This window comes from Euprymna scolopes, chromosome 5 (genome assembly GCF_053919585.1).
Source record: "Euprymna scolopes isolate OS-2025 chromosome 5, ASM5391958v1, whole genome shotgun sequence".
Lineage (NCBI taxonomy): Eukaryota > Metazoa > Mollusca > Cephalopoda > Sepiida > Sepiolidae > Euprymna > Euprymna scolopes.
Window position 1 is genome coordinate 87928637 of NC_136486.1, and position 15000 is coordinate 87943636.

At 28.6% G+C, this 15000-nt stretch overlaps 1 long non-coding RNA gene across 1 annotated transcript in view; it reads left to right on the forward strand.

The window, feature by feature from the left end:
* LOC145276922 (uncharacterized) overlaps positions 1 to 15000 on the forward strand; it is a 224590-nt gene that overhangs the window by 190137 nt on the left and 19453 nt on the right. The window lies entirely within an intron of this gene.

The following is a 15000-nucleotide window of genomic DNA, read 5'->3' on the forward strand; positions in this document are numbered from 1 at the left end:
ATTTACCTATAAGTATGACCAACCACTTATAATTCAGTAACTGTAATTTAAAAAAAAATAACAATTATAATAAACAGAACGACTCATAGAAATCTATCTATATTCTTTTTTCATTTTAATATACTTTCATAGAAATGCTTCTGTTATGTAAAAAAAACAAACTATTTTCTTTATGCCACAAGTGTCACGCTCATACATGAATTCCATAGCTAATATAACGTACTGACCCAACGGGTCACGGGTGGTCTAGTATATATATATATATATATATATATATATATATATATATATATATATATATATAGGTTGCAGATTTACAGAAATGATACGCCACTTTGTATGCATATAGTGAAAGAGATTTTGATTGCAAAATTGTGTTGCTATATGAACAAAATATGACATCAGATGAACATGTAAAGTTGCTCCAATCTAAAATGAAATTAAAATTTACTTCCCTTAAGTGATTTCTTATTTCGTTACTCTATAAGTTTTGTTCTTATAAACTGGAGATTATATGCATGTATATTATATATATATATATATATATATATATATATATATGTGTGTGTGTGTGTGTGTGTGTGTGTGTGTGTGTGTGTGTGTGTGTGTGAAGGAGAGAGAGAAAAATGGGGAAACAGCAAACAATTGTAACACGAAGCAAATGTATCAGAAAAGGATATAAGCGTACGCTCTGCACAAAGCACGTACATTTCATCACTGCACCTGCTGTTTGATTGTAAGAAGATGTAACAGTTTTTGAAACTTTCTTCTCGTTATTTAGCAGCTAAGTTATACCTCACATTATCTAATGTTTTTTTTTTATCTGACTAAATATGTTATTTAACTATGACTGTAATTGTTGTATATTTTAATAAATAGACCTTGCTTTAGCGAACGTTTACTACCAATGTTAAGATAGAAAAGAACATACCAGAGTATGATTGTCACGTCATTGACAAATGTAAAAAACGTATCATAATGAAAACTTCATAAATTTAAAGTTACTATTTATTAGGCATTTTATGGTAAAATTGTTTGGTCAACGTATTTTAACGGCGAGGCAACACCACGCATTGCAATTTTCGCCATATAGCAACTAGAAATCCTAATATAAAGTAATCCCACATTGTCACGATCTTAATGTTAAAATATTGTATCTGTCAAGTTTATCAAATTTTTTGATAAAGAAATAAAGAAGTATGTTGCTACAATTCCACATGTAAAATTAAGTCATTGACGTTTTTCAAGTGCTCCATGTTGGTGACAATAGTAACAATTTACTTCTTTTTTAACTGATAACGGCTTCAAATCAAATGTATATACATTGCTGTAGACATGTATTTTCTTATAATATATAGCAATACTTATTTAAGAAGCTCAATGTAATTACAGAGGAATATTCTGATTAAATGACAACACCGACTTTAACGATTTTAAATTGAAAACTTTGCAGATTGAGATTGATAAATATTTAGAGGGTAATTTGATGAGAATAAAAAAGGACATATTATAAAAACTATATATATATGTGTGTGTGTGTGTGTGTGTGTGTGTGTGTGTGTGTGTGTGTGTGATAAAATAACAGCATTGTTATCAGATACAAACAATTTAAAAATTTTACAATCTATAAAACAATATTTGTCATTTAGATTAAAATTAGTTTTATTTTTTAAATTTTTACTCATAAGATAAAGCCGGAATAAATAAACTATCGAGAAATAGGATAAATTTTTACTCATAAGATAATTTTTTAGGATAAATTTTTACTCATAAGATAAAGCCGGAAAAATAAACTATTAAGAAATAAGGTAAGAGTAATAAAAGGACAATAATTTAAAATATTAGGTAATTAAAATGTAAATCAACCAAACGAATTAGGAAATAATCAATTAGAAATTTGATTACGTCTGATGTAACATGAAATAAAAGTTAATATCCAGTGTTCTTTCATGCGTATAATCCAAACTGAAACAAAACACGCATTAAAATAATCTATGTGAAAAAATTAGGAATAATGAAATCAGACATCAAATTAGAAGACATTTCAAAATGATTCGAAAAGTAAGACAGTGTAATACACATCGTTTTCATTGACTATTTAATTATATTTGTTATATGTTATTCATATTGAAAAGAAACGAAAATGTCATCTGTTCTTGCCTTTCTATTAATGTTTTGCCCATGAGTCTTCATTTTTGCTTCCTATTTGTAGAGATATTTCTTGTGGAAACATGAACGCAACGACCCAAGTAGCACATATAGAACTACAATGCTCAAACTATAAAAAGAGACAAAAGAATTAGAATTAATTAAAAGAGGAAGCGAGGAAACAATAGAACAAAACGAGAATGCATCTATTATTGAATTGAATAATGTCTGATCAGATAAATGGATCAAGCTCTTTCAACTTAGTGACTTAATGCCGAGCTCCACCATTTATCAGAAACGGACAGTCCAACGTGTGTACATCTTTTGGCCCGATGCAAGCATAAAAGCAGAGGAAATTGACCTTCTGTCAAAATTAAAATTAAATGCGAAGCACATAAACTCACCTTGACTTCAAAAGGTTAATATCAACAGATCCGACAGATCAGCACTGTGGCTGATGACTTCTGAAGTCTTGAATAAGTCGCTATTTGGTAATAATTTTCCAAATGACGGCTTACTGAAGGACGTTGTCGAAACAAGTATGAACAATAAATTCAGACATAATAATTATAACAACTTATATTATATGCATTTAAATATTAGAAATGAGTGAACAGTTATAACTTTATTAATATTTATGCCTGCATTATAATGCTGTGAAGGCTATTATATTTTGATAATAACTTGAAATGGCATTAATATTTATTAGGATGCTTACGTTATTTGATCATATAATTTAGAATGCTAATAGATAAACTATTTACGCGAGAACAGATATATCATCATACTATGATAGTTTGTAGTTGAGGCAGTAACGATAGCATTAATGATATCAAACATTCTATAATTAACATTATTGATGTAATAATGATCGCAAAAATAATATCAATTATTCTATAGTTTTTACATGTATTATCAATAAACAAAAAAGATTTTACTTGATTTTTATGGGGTTTTATACACATTTTGAAAACTTGAGGGTAAAAAAAATAATTAAATATGAATTAAGAGTGCAGGATGAATTTGCTATATAAATGTAAATATTTACAGTCCCGCTGATTCATTTAACTAATAGAAAACAATGTGCAATGAACTACAACTCATGCGCATGAAAATGTCATCTATTATATAAAAAAAAAAAAACTTGTCAGTAAAACTAAAACAATACAGTATACGCGTTTCCTAAACCATATTGCTAACCCTGGTTTCGGGTAGCAACAGCTCATAACAGTCGTTTAAATATTTCAAATAATAAATATTAGCATACATTTGATCGATTTTGAGGGAAACGATTTTTATTTACAAAAAAAAATGCTGCACGCTATTATAATTCATTTTCAAATAAAAAATTGAAATATGCTGTGTTGTTTATTTAATTTCTGTTGACATTAAAGACATTTTTCGATTCATACAGAAGGTTGTAATAAATTAACAACTAACCAGGTGTTGCTAATGTCCGATCCTCTGACACTAGGTATCATATCAGTGTTACATGATCAGACATTAGCAACACCTGGTTAAATCCGTCCCAGAAGGACATGTTTTTTTAAACGGTCACATAAATTTTTACTAATTCTATAATAATAAAATGGGAAAAAATGATTGAATATAAAATATTTGAAACTATTGAAACAGGTTTGACAAGTTGTAAAATAAATCAAATTAATAACCACACTTGACGGGCTCAGTTATTCTCAGAAGATATTGAAATACTCAGAATTCATGTTTAAACGATCGAATTTTAGTGACTTTTTCAATATATTAAGAAGTTTACTATTACGTTGCTGTTTTTTTAAGATGCCTATTGACTATTCATATTATTTAAATTATGTGAATGAGGAAAATATGCAACCGTGTGACATGTGGTCAGCTAAAAGGTAAAGTTTGAATAAAATTGAAACGTACATGGAGAGATTGGAGATTCGGACAGCGCTGATTACATATGAAAGGAAAAGAGAAACCGTCAACCACTCATGAGACAATCAAAAATTATATTGACAACAAAAGTGTGGAGTAAAACGACTCAAAGAAGCGGCGCATATTGTGGCCGACGTTCAACTACTAAATAAATCTAGTGTATAATTTGAACACAATATTGGAACAAATAATCATAAATAATAGGCATTATTAATTTAAAAAATATATAGGTAGTAGGTAGTAATAACTGGTAGTATATATGCACTAATAATATCATGTAATAAATAGTGAAATATAATAAAAAGAATAAGATTGCACATCTAGAAAATATTGTAAAAGTCGTACTAGAATTATCCGAAAGATGAAGTATTTTGAAAAAATTAATTGCAAATTAAGACTACTGGATGTTCAGTTTAATTAGGACTTCTACTCAGTCCTTGCTGACGGAACGAAAACATACTTCAGCCGTGTATTAAATAAACAGTCACATTCGAAACCTCGTGCAGTTTCCCGAGTTCGACAAAAACGTTTTCCATTTGGACAAGATACATCTGAAGATATCAGATGTTACATCGACTAAATCGTTGTGCAAGTAATAAGAACGGTAGTCTTCATAATCCAAATAATACGATTCTTACTTTTGACGTATTCATATATGGAAAAATATATTATTAAAAATTCGATGCTTTTTAGAAATAAATATCGAGAGATTTGCAGTCGAGTAGCAAGTAGTTCTGACTACGAACGAAGAAGACCGAACCAATTTCCGCCTGTTACTTGCCAGTGTGATTGGTAAAAATGAAGAGGGCATCGCTTGTGATACTAATTGTTTCGGAGTATCGAATGCTCGTTTATTGAACATTGCCAAGAGGTATTACTCGTCACGTTTGGAAAATGTATATTTTAACCAAAGTCTGAACAGGCATCAAAGTGTATTTTTGAAAAGATTTGCAAATAAAATCGGCGCAATTCCTCACAATTCTTCATATTTACATGATATGCAGCGGCAAGCATTGATCACGCATAATGTCAAGAAGCATATGCATTTGAAGTACAGAGCCTTGATGCAATTGATTAAAATGAACATCATTTACTTATCAAAGTGTAAGAGATGTGCATTCACTTGAATTCACTTGTATACACTTGTATGCACTTGTATACACTTATTTATTAAAATTAAGAACGTAAAATAGAATGAGTTTTGTGCAGATTTTTCTTGGCGGGTTTTATTTGTTAGTAAAATATTTATGTTCTATAATATATATTTAGCTTATGATAGAATTAGAAAACTGATGTAAGTAAAATATGGTAAACCATTTGTATTATAAAGGACTTCAAGGTAACAGGGGCATTTAAATTGCATGTTTACTGGAATCTGCTTTAAGTGCGCATGATAAAATATGTTGTATACCATTTCCAACTTTTAATTTCAATTAATAGAAATAAATATATATATGAAGCAAATCGGGTGATATGGAGAATATGGATAAAGCACTTATTATCCTGATTTTTTTAGTATTTCTGTTATAAAAACTGCCATAGATGATGGAACGTTATTTGATTCTAAGATTAACAAAGTTGAAACCGAGTTCTTTTCTATAATTTTAGTTTTTTTCTAATTCCCATGGATAATTGAACATGACATATTACATTTTTGTTCCAAGTCTCTGATTATTTGGCGTAGATCCTAATCAATTGCATATTTCAAAAGTACTTAATTCAGAATTAGTCGTCTTCCACAGCTAGGCTTATCGAATATGTTCTACTCGCCAGCTTTGTACCTTTAAATTTAATCTGACATGCGAGAACCTGCATTCAATCGGCATACGCAGCAATACCTATTTTACATGCTATCGTGAATACGTTATCACTAAAAAGTTATTTTTTCCTGTGCATTATTTCAAAAATTATAGAAAACATGAACTAATTCTTACGAAATCTCCTACTTAGTGAATTTTTATTGATTTATTGATCGATTAATAGAAAAGCGTAATATTATAAACACCATGATGTAATACTCATAATTCATTATACACGACCATACTAGTAATATATCTTTTTTTCTTCAATACACAAGATAGGTTCTATGTATTTATACTCTTTTAACCATGTGCTACGTGTTAAGTACTAAACTCTTAACTAGAAAATATTTAGCAGTAAGGTTAAGAAAATTACTGTGACAAACTACATAATGTTTACTCTGCATAATTAAAACTTTGCAGTCGCATAATAAAATGCTAATATTGCTTTTAAATGTTTTTATCAGCCACTTCGCAATTGGTAATTTTTCTAAGTTTTACTAAAACCTATTTTAGTAAGCAGTACCCTGCTATTATGACATATCTGCATTTCATGAATAGAAGAATATATGCGTATATTAATATTTCTGCAAGAAAATATAATCTCACGCACTGAGAATTGCACTCCAGAATAAGCAAATAAACTTGATTTGAGAACGGGATATTTCAAATCAAAAGAAAAGATTACCATGTTTTTTTACTAAAACAAAATAAGTTTGTTAACTTAATAAGAATTAGATGTCTGTATTAAATAATGAATATAGAGGATAATGATTGTGAATAGTTGTATTCGCATGAGCAAATCCTTTGTGTAGAATATAACATAAGCATCTTCTGGTAAGAGATGAGTTTGAAACAATTCTGGTCCATTCCGTTGTAAAAGACCATGCATTACCCCCTACTGCATAACGATGGATTTTCAAGTAATACGCTTTTCCTGATAACTGCAGTGGATCATTGTAGTGGAAACGTAAAACAATCAGCTACAGCGCCGTTGATTTAAATTCCTATACTCTCACTTACGTAACGTTTAGCAGACTAGTCATTTTGTCCAATCCACTCGACCTTCGAATGCAAACAGACTGCATATTGTATGAGTGTTGTCTAGATTGGAATATTTAACTTTATAATAATCAGCATCTCGAAAGAATCTAACAATGATAAATAGAATGTATACATCAATGTGCGACTATGTTATTTCAATTAAAAAATCTGGGTTAAAAACAGTATAGAAAACATCTTACTCTTTTATTGCATTGTTTTCAATAGTATCATCTTTCAAATTCACCAGATAATTATTCTTAGAATATATTATTGCGAATAAATATACATTCAACAAAACCTAAGAATTTCACGGAATACTTTTGCTGTGCACATTCATTTCAATTTTGATAAAGGTCGGTTAATCTTTTGTGGACACATTCTTCTAAAAAAATAAACTTTTTATTAAATTACACGTAGATTTTTTCTACCAGACGCATTTAAAATTGATGCTTACCAATTTTGTATTAATTGATCAGATTGGATTTAAAAATTACGATGTCATGATGACTGAATTTCTGCCAAACGTACATTGTTACTGGTTGCGGCTATATCGAAAAATACATTCTAGGGCATAAAAAAGGCCGCTCGTTTGAATTGTAGACTCTTCTCTTCGAATCTTTTCACACTTTTGAGTTAAATAAATAGGAAGGATTTATTTTAAAACGATTTTCGTACTAATAAGTAGGACTATGACAATAGCATATTCTGTTCCTTATTTTCATTCTCAGGTATATATCCATCGGTATCTTATATGTTTTATGTATAGTGTATATAGTGTATATGTTTTATATATAGTTTTTGGTTGATTAATTGTGTCTGTGTCGGATATATACTCGTGTCAAAACAATGAAAAGAATATGCTGTTCTCATAGCCCTACTAATAAGCCATAGGATACGTAAGGCTAAACGGCTAAGGATTAATGAAATAGATTGTTAGTGGAACCTAGAATAATATTGTGAGAGTACTTAATGAAATATATAACATTAACACACCTAAAGGCAGTGTTTGGCATCTATTTATTGATATTGGATTTGAGGATGACATAGGGAAGATATTTCACGCTGTGTGTTCTACATAAATATAAGTTTTCGAATATTAACTTTGTTCCTATAAGTGTCTGCGTTTTAGTTGCACAAAGGAATATGGAATAATTGTAGTGATATAATCAAATGTAGGTTTTCTTTAAATATCTCATGAGAAAGAAGCAGATGCTGCACTAGAGGTCCTGGCATACAAATACAAACAGAGGAGAGATGGGATGTAGATTAAAAGAGCTCTTCCCCCATTCTATTTCAGCCCTGTCTTGATAGAGTGCTTTGTACGGAATCTTTCCACATATAGCAGTCGTAATCCATCGTAAAAATATTTGGAACACATATAGGCAGACGAAAGCATCGTCTGTCAGGAATTACTCAGGCGATCAATCGTCCAACTATTTTTTCGTCAGTTTTATTTATTTTTTTTTTACTATTATGTTGCTACAGTTGATTATCCAGATAAAAATACAATATAAATATAATTATTGAATCATTACTTTTGAAAAAGAATTTATACCAAGATTTGCAATAGATTATTTCGATCTACAAGCAGATGCTAAATGAGAACAGTCTACAGTATGCGACTATGATACATGACAGCTTGTCAAGAGACATCAGAATGGCCGGTTTGATGGTTAGTAAAAATGTAACCAAATGAGGTTTTGCAAAGTAATACAACTACACACTTCATTTCATCTGTCCTTCAAGTCAAATCTACTTCCACCAGAAATAAATAAGTAGAAAAATAACGAAAACAATATAGCAAAAACACAAACATGAAACGATAGACACTATGAGGGGAAAACAAAAAAAATATCGAGAGCTTTTGAATGTCTTCTTTAAACTAGAGTTAACAGCTTATGAAGATGTACATTAAATATGTACGACGAAAGTAATCTTATTTATGCATATCCAATAAAGGTACACCGATACACATATGCATAATATATATATATATATATATATATACATATATATACATATATATATATATATATATATATAGTTTTTCTTGGAAAAAATCCAACAGAGTGCTCATTCATAAGGAAAAGCCGAACATAAGAGTGTAATTATATTTTGTTTACAGAAAGTTTTAGATGAGACAAGTCCTTGGTACCGTCGGTTTCAAACCCGATAATAAGGACCGTTTTAGATACTCTTATAAAGCTCTCTTCAGCCAATACTCATCTTATAATTTCTCCAAGCTTTCTTCATCTTCTATTCTTTTTTTGTGTATGGATGAGAATTGGCTGAAGAGAGATTGATATGAGTATCTAAAACGGTCCTAATTATCAGGTTTGAAACCGACGGTACCAATGACTTGTCTCATCTAAAAAATAGAAATATATATATTATGGAGAGAGGTTTTAACAGGTTGTATTTTCTGAAATATCGGTGATCGATCTAATTATATATGTATGTGTGTGTAAACGTTTAAATGTTTATATGTAAAATAAGATCAGATACATGTACAAATTGCAAAATATGAAAGAACATCCAAAACATTGATATAGATACATATATATCTTTCGCTCTTCTTATCTCTATCTGTGTATATGTGGATGTGGATGTGGATGTATGTATATATATATATATATATATATATATATATATAGCATGCTTTGAATCGATCTGTCACGTCTACCATTTGAAGAAGGGGAATTTTTCCGAAATTAACAATGGATATTGTCACAGGTATAACAAGTAAGACATTTGTACCTAATACAACTGAGTACATATATGTCTATACAGACATATATGTATGTACTTATTGATTTGTAAATTGCTACTTGTTTCCGTCTCCTCTTACCAACAACGACTATAATTCATTCCTCGCATTGTGATAGCCGTTTAAATCTCTACTACCTATCTATCCCACACAATGCTTCAAGCAAACTACATATCCATCCTATATATACACACACATATATATATATATATATATATATATATATATATATATATATATATATATGTGTGTGTGTGTGTGTGTGTGTGTGTGTGTGTGTGTGGGTGGGTGTGCATTACAAATTACACCAGTAAAGTTTTTTTAAAATAGTTAAATTAAATAAAATTTATGTTCAGCTGTCGATTTCTGCTGCTCATCTTCTCTTATAAATTTTGAACATCTATCCCGCCTCTCTTTTGATTCGCTACATCTAATCGTAATCTGTGTCGGATGTTTCAATTGGATTATATTTTTTAATTTATTCCCTCGTTTATCGTTTTCACTATAATTTGAATAAAATTCAGGAAATAATCGAATGTTATCCTGATTCATTTTACGTCCTTTTACTCTGATTATGGAACAAAAGCGTGTCATAAAAGTCAAAGAGAATAGTTTTGTTTTATTTATTTGGAAACCAGAACCACAATATAGTGTCAGCACGACGGAAGTAGCTACTGTAATATTGAGACATCTTTCGAGAACCCATATTAAGTAAGGGATGATGAAGTAAGGAAATTTTTATCAATATGAAAGTTAGATATCTACATGCTGGAACAGTCAATTACAAAACGAATGGAAAGAAACCCAAAGTAAACGATTCAAGAAAAAAATAATAGAGTTGAATATTTTCCTGCATCTGGTGACCTTAATTTGTTAAGTTTTGCTGCTGGTCGGTTGGTCTTGGTATTAGGGAGTTAATTGTACGAACTGCATAAGGCACATACCGTTGAATTACTTGTGAAAATTAGTAGCACGCAGTATATACGCTTGCATACATTTTTCTATATAGTCCAATCAAAGCTTACGTTGATTCATACACACTCACGCAACATTCCCCATATATATATATATATATATATATATATATATATATATATATATATATATATATATATATATCGTATATATATATCGACAGCGATAAAAATATACATTCGAAGAACTACAATGCGCATTTTTATTTCACCTTTTCTCATCAAGAAATACATCTGGTTTAGTCAAAATTCACACGCAGCAGATTTCGGTCATATATTCAAGATTTTTTGATTAATCGTCGTACACTTGCATACGTAAAAAATTGACAGATGACGCTTTTTAATGCAGCAATATTCTGGGTATTTGTTGATAAGGAGTATATTTGCGAATATAGCACTGAAAAATATCAGTAAGTACCTATTCATGATCGCACATGCTGCTGACGAAAAGATCAGGAAAATATTCATTACAACATATTTAAAATGTGGGTAGGTTTTCAGCATGTTGAAAACTAACATCTTATAACACATCTTCCTCTCATCAATGGATAAACATTTTTACCGATTACTTGTTAGCGTTCAGTACAGAAATATGTTATTTTACACAAGAATATACAAATATATATATATATATATATATATATATATAAAATGCGAGCAAACCCTTTATATATAAGCGAGAGACATATAGATACATAGATAGGTTGATAAATATTATTATTATTATTATTATTATTATTATTATTATTATTATTATTATTATTATTATTATTATCCAAAAGAACAATGCATGTTAAAATATTAAAAAAAGATCTATCTATCTATCTATATCTATCTATCTATCTATCTATCTATCTATCTATATCTCTCTCTATATATATACATATATATATATATATATATATATATATATATATATATATATATATATTCAATAATATTTATTTAATAAGGGACCAGTTTTCCTACCTATGGGGGGATTTGGGTACGAGTTTTCGGGTACGAGTTTTCCCGGAACGAGTTTTCCGGGCACCACCAAAATTACATAATACCGTGTATTCTTTTTTGTTGTTTAGTAATAACGCAAGAATTGTTTTAACTAAATTAATTCTTCTAAATAAAATAATTGCTTTCTTTGATAATACGTGTTTTCTTTCTTTTATTTTTGTTTCGTAATAACACAAAAAGTGTTAAAACTAAATTATTTTTTAAAATAAATATATGGTCTCGTTTTTCGTATCTTGACTCCGTGTCACGTTTAATTTTTTAAAACAAGAGATAAAAATAATATATATATATATATATATATATATATATATATATATATATATATATATATATATATATACATATATAAGGCAAAACGCGCGCGAGAGTTTTTGTATGCCCAACAAAGGCTTTTTTCATCGGGGTTCCTAGCATTTACGAATGCGTGTCTCGTCTAGATTTATTTACAGCGACTTTAAAAACATTATTGTTATTTTGGTTCTCACGTGTTGATTTGGCTTTTTCGTGTAAAAGCGAAACAGATGTGAAACTTGGATGCGGTTCTCGGCCTACTTATTGAGAGCGTGCGCCTAAGTTGTTTGTTCATGTCAACTTTTTCCCCGAATAAAAGATTTAATATCTCAAAGTGTAGTATCTGTTCTACAAAGTACAAAGCTTGACTTTCGAACAAAGTTTGGAGAAGTGACCACCCACTTGTCTATTATTGGACAAGTTTAAGGGTTTTTTTTTCATTGTTTGACTCTTAGGACCGACCCCATTCTTTGGGTGAGTGGTCATTAGAGCATTGTTTTTGTTTTTTCTGCTTGATTTGGTTTGTTAAATATAAAATAGATTTTGTACGTTCACAACATTTTTTATATCGAGGCGTGGTTGTACAGGGGGATATACTTGCATCAACATATACGCACACATGTGTGTTTGTACAGGAATGGGATAGAAAAGGAAATGAATAAGAATCACTAATTTATAAAAAAAATAAATTAAATCAAATAATATACACATATATAGGAACAAACGAAATATAGATATTATAAAATAAATAGTTCATAATAAGTAAACAAGTAAATTAAGAAAAACATTAATTTATGAATAAATTTTCTAATATAAAATAAATAAAATAATCGAATTTTCTGTTCAAAAATATTAAATATGTATAAGAATCAAACAAAATAATAAAAAAGTTTTTACAGATTATTATAATTATATATGTCTAAAATATCACCCGTTAGCAGGAGATTACAAAATAAATTCGAAATATTAGTCTATAGAAAATCATGAATAATAGATGCAGAAAAATGAAAACAAGTAATAAATAAATTCCGAGCTAAAAAAATAAAACATGCGGTCGCCATTTATGGAAAGATCAGATACAAAAAAATCCAATATTGACCAATTGGTCATGCTGTATTTGACTTAAAACCGACAGTAGCGATATATTGCTTTTTGCCCTTTGGTAATTTAAAAAAATAAATATGACTATGTCTCGACATTTTTATAACCAGGTATACTCCAGGGGATTTTTACAACAAACAGCACACACACACACAGATATATATATATATATATATATATATATATATATATATATATATATATATATATATATATTTAAATACATATATATATTTTTTAATATTTATATTAATATATATATATATATATTTAAAAATATATGTATATATATTAAAATATGTATATTAAAATATATATGTATATTTAAAAATATATGTACATATATATATTTATATATATATTTATATATATATATTTATATATATTTACATATATATATTTATACATATATATATTTATATATATTTATATATATTTATATATATATATATGGTTATATATATATATATTTAAATATATATATACATATATAAATATATATACATATTTAAATATATATATTTAAATATATATAAATATTTAAATATATATGTATATATATTTAAATATATATATATATTTAAATATATATAAATATATTTAAATATCTATATATTTGAATATATATCTATATATTTATATATATATATTTAATTATATATACAATTAAATATATTCATATATATTTAAATATATATATATATCTAAATATATATATATTTAAATATATATACATGTAAAAATTATATATATGTATTTAAATATATATGTATTTAAATATATATATATATATTTAAATATATATATATTTAAGTATATATATTTAAATATATATATATTTAAATATATATATTTAAATATATATATATTTAAATATATTTATATATATATTTAAATATATATATATATTTAAATATTTATATATATATTTAAATATATTGATATATTTAAATATATATAGATATATTTAAATATATATTTTTAAATATATATATATATATATATATATATATATATATATATATATATATACACCAGAAGCGTTCAATAAGTAATGTCGTCAACCCACTTCCGGATCGCTGATGTAGTGGGGGTTCGAATGCACCATCATTTATATATCTGCTTAGGTTTGGAGAGGAATTACGGGATTGAACTAATCCTGGTTCCTGATTTACAGGACGTTGACTAAGGTTGGAAATCGGCATGGCGTCAGCTAGGGTTGCCTCCTTCTGCTATTGTTGAAGCGGCTATCAGTCAAGGTAAATATCGACGTGTAACTATTCACCGGTTTGTATTAATAGAGTTCTCTGAAAATTATCATTTACCTCCATTTGCATATGAATAAAGTGCATACAAGTGTGATTTCAAGGTTGCTGCCACCTTTCTAGAAACGAAACGCATGGATGCTTGAAAATATATTTTGAAGGTGAGGCTACATTTTTAACAGCCTGGTTATAAAGATAAACCATCGGTCTAACGATGCGATCGAAAGAACAAAATTCACTCAATGAAATGGAAGCACCACCTTCAAAGAAGGCAACGTGCTACCTTCCACTTGCAAAGATATTGCAATTACAGGAGTTTACTATGCTTCAATTTTCAGGAAATTAATAGAAGATATAAAAATCCATAGGCGAGGCAAGTTACCCTATTCCTGCTAAACAACTTTCCAATTGACGTGACACATGACGTCAGATCAGAAGCGTTGACGCGTGACTAGGAAATTGTCCACTATGCGTGTACTCTCTTAGCGTTGCACCTCTTTTCCCAGCTGTGAAGCTGTTTTATAAATATAAGCGTTTTTATATGATGCAGCCACGATTTTCCAAGTCACGTCTTGGTTAGAGGACCTCCCTGTAGTGGTGTACAAAAGCGGTCTCCAAAATACCTTTAACTATGGGTGAAATGCTTAAGTGGATGGTTCATATGTAGTGATAGACTGCTGAGCGTT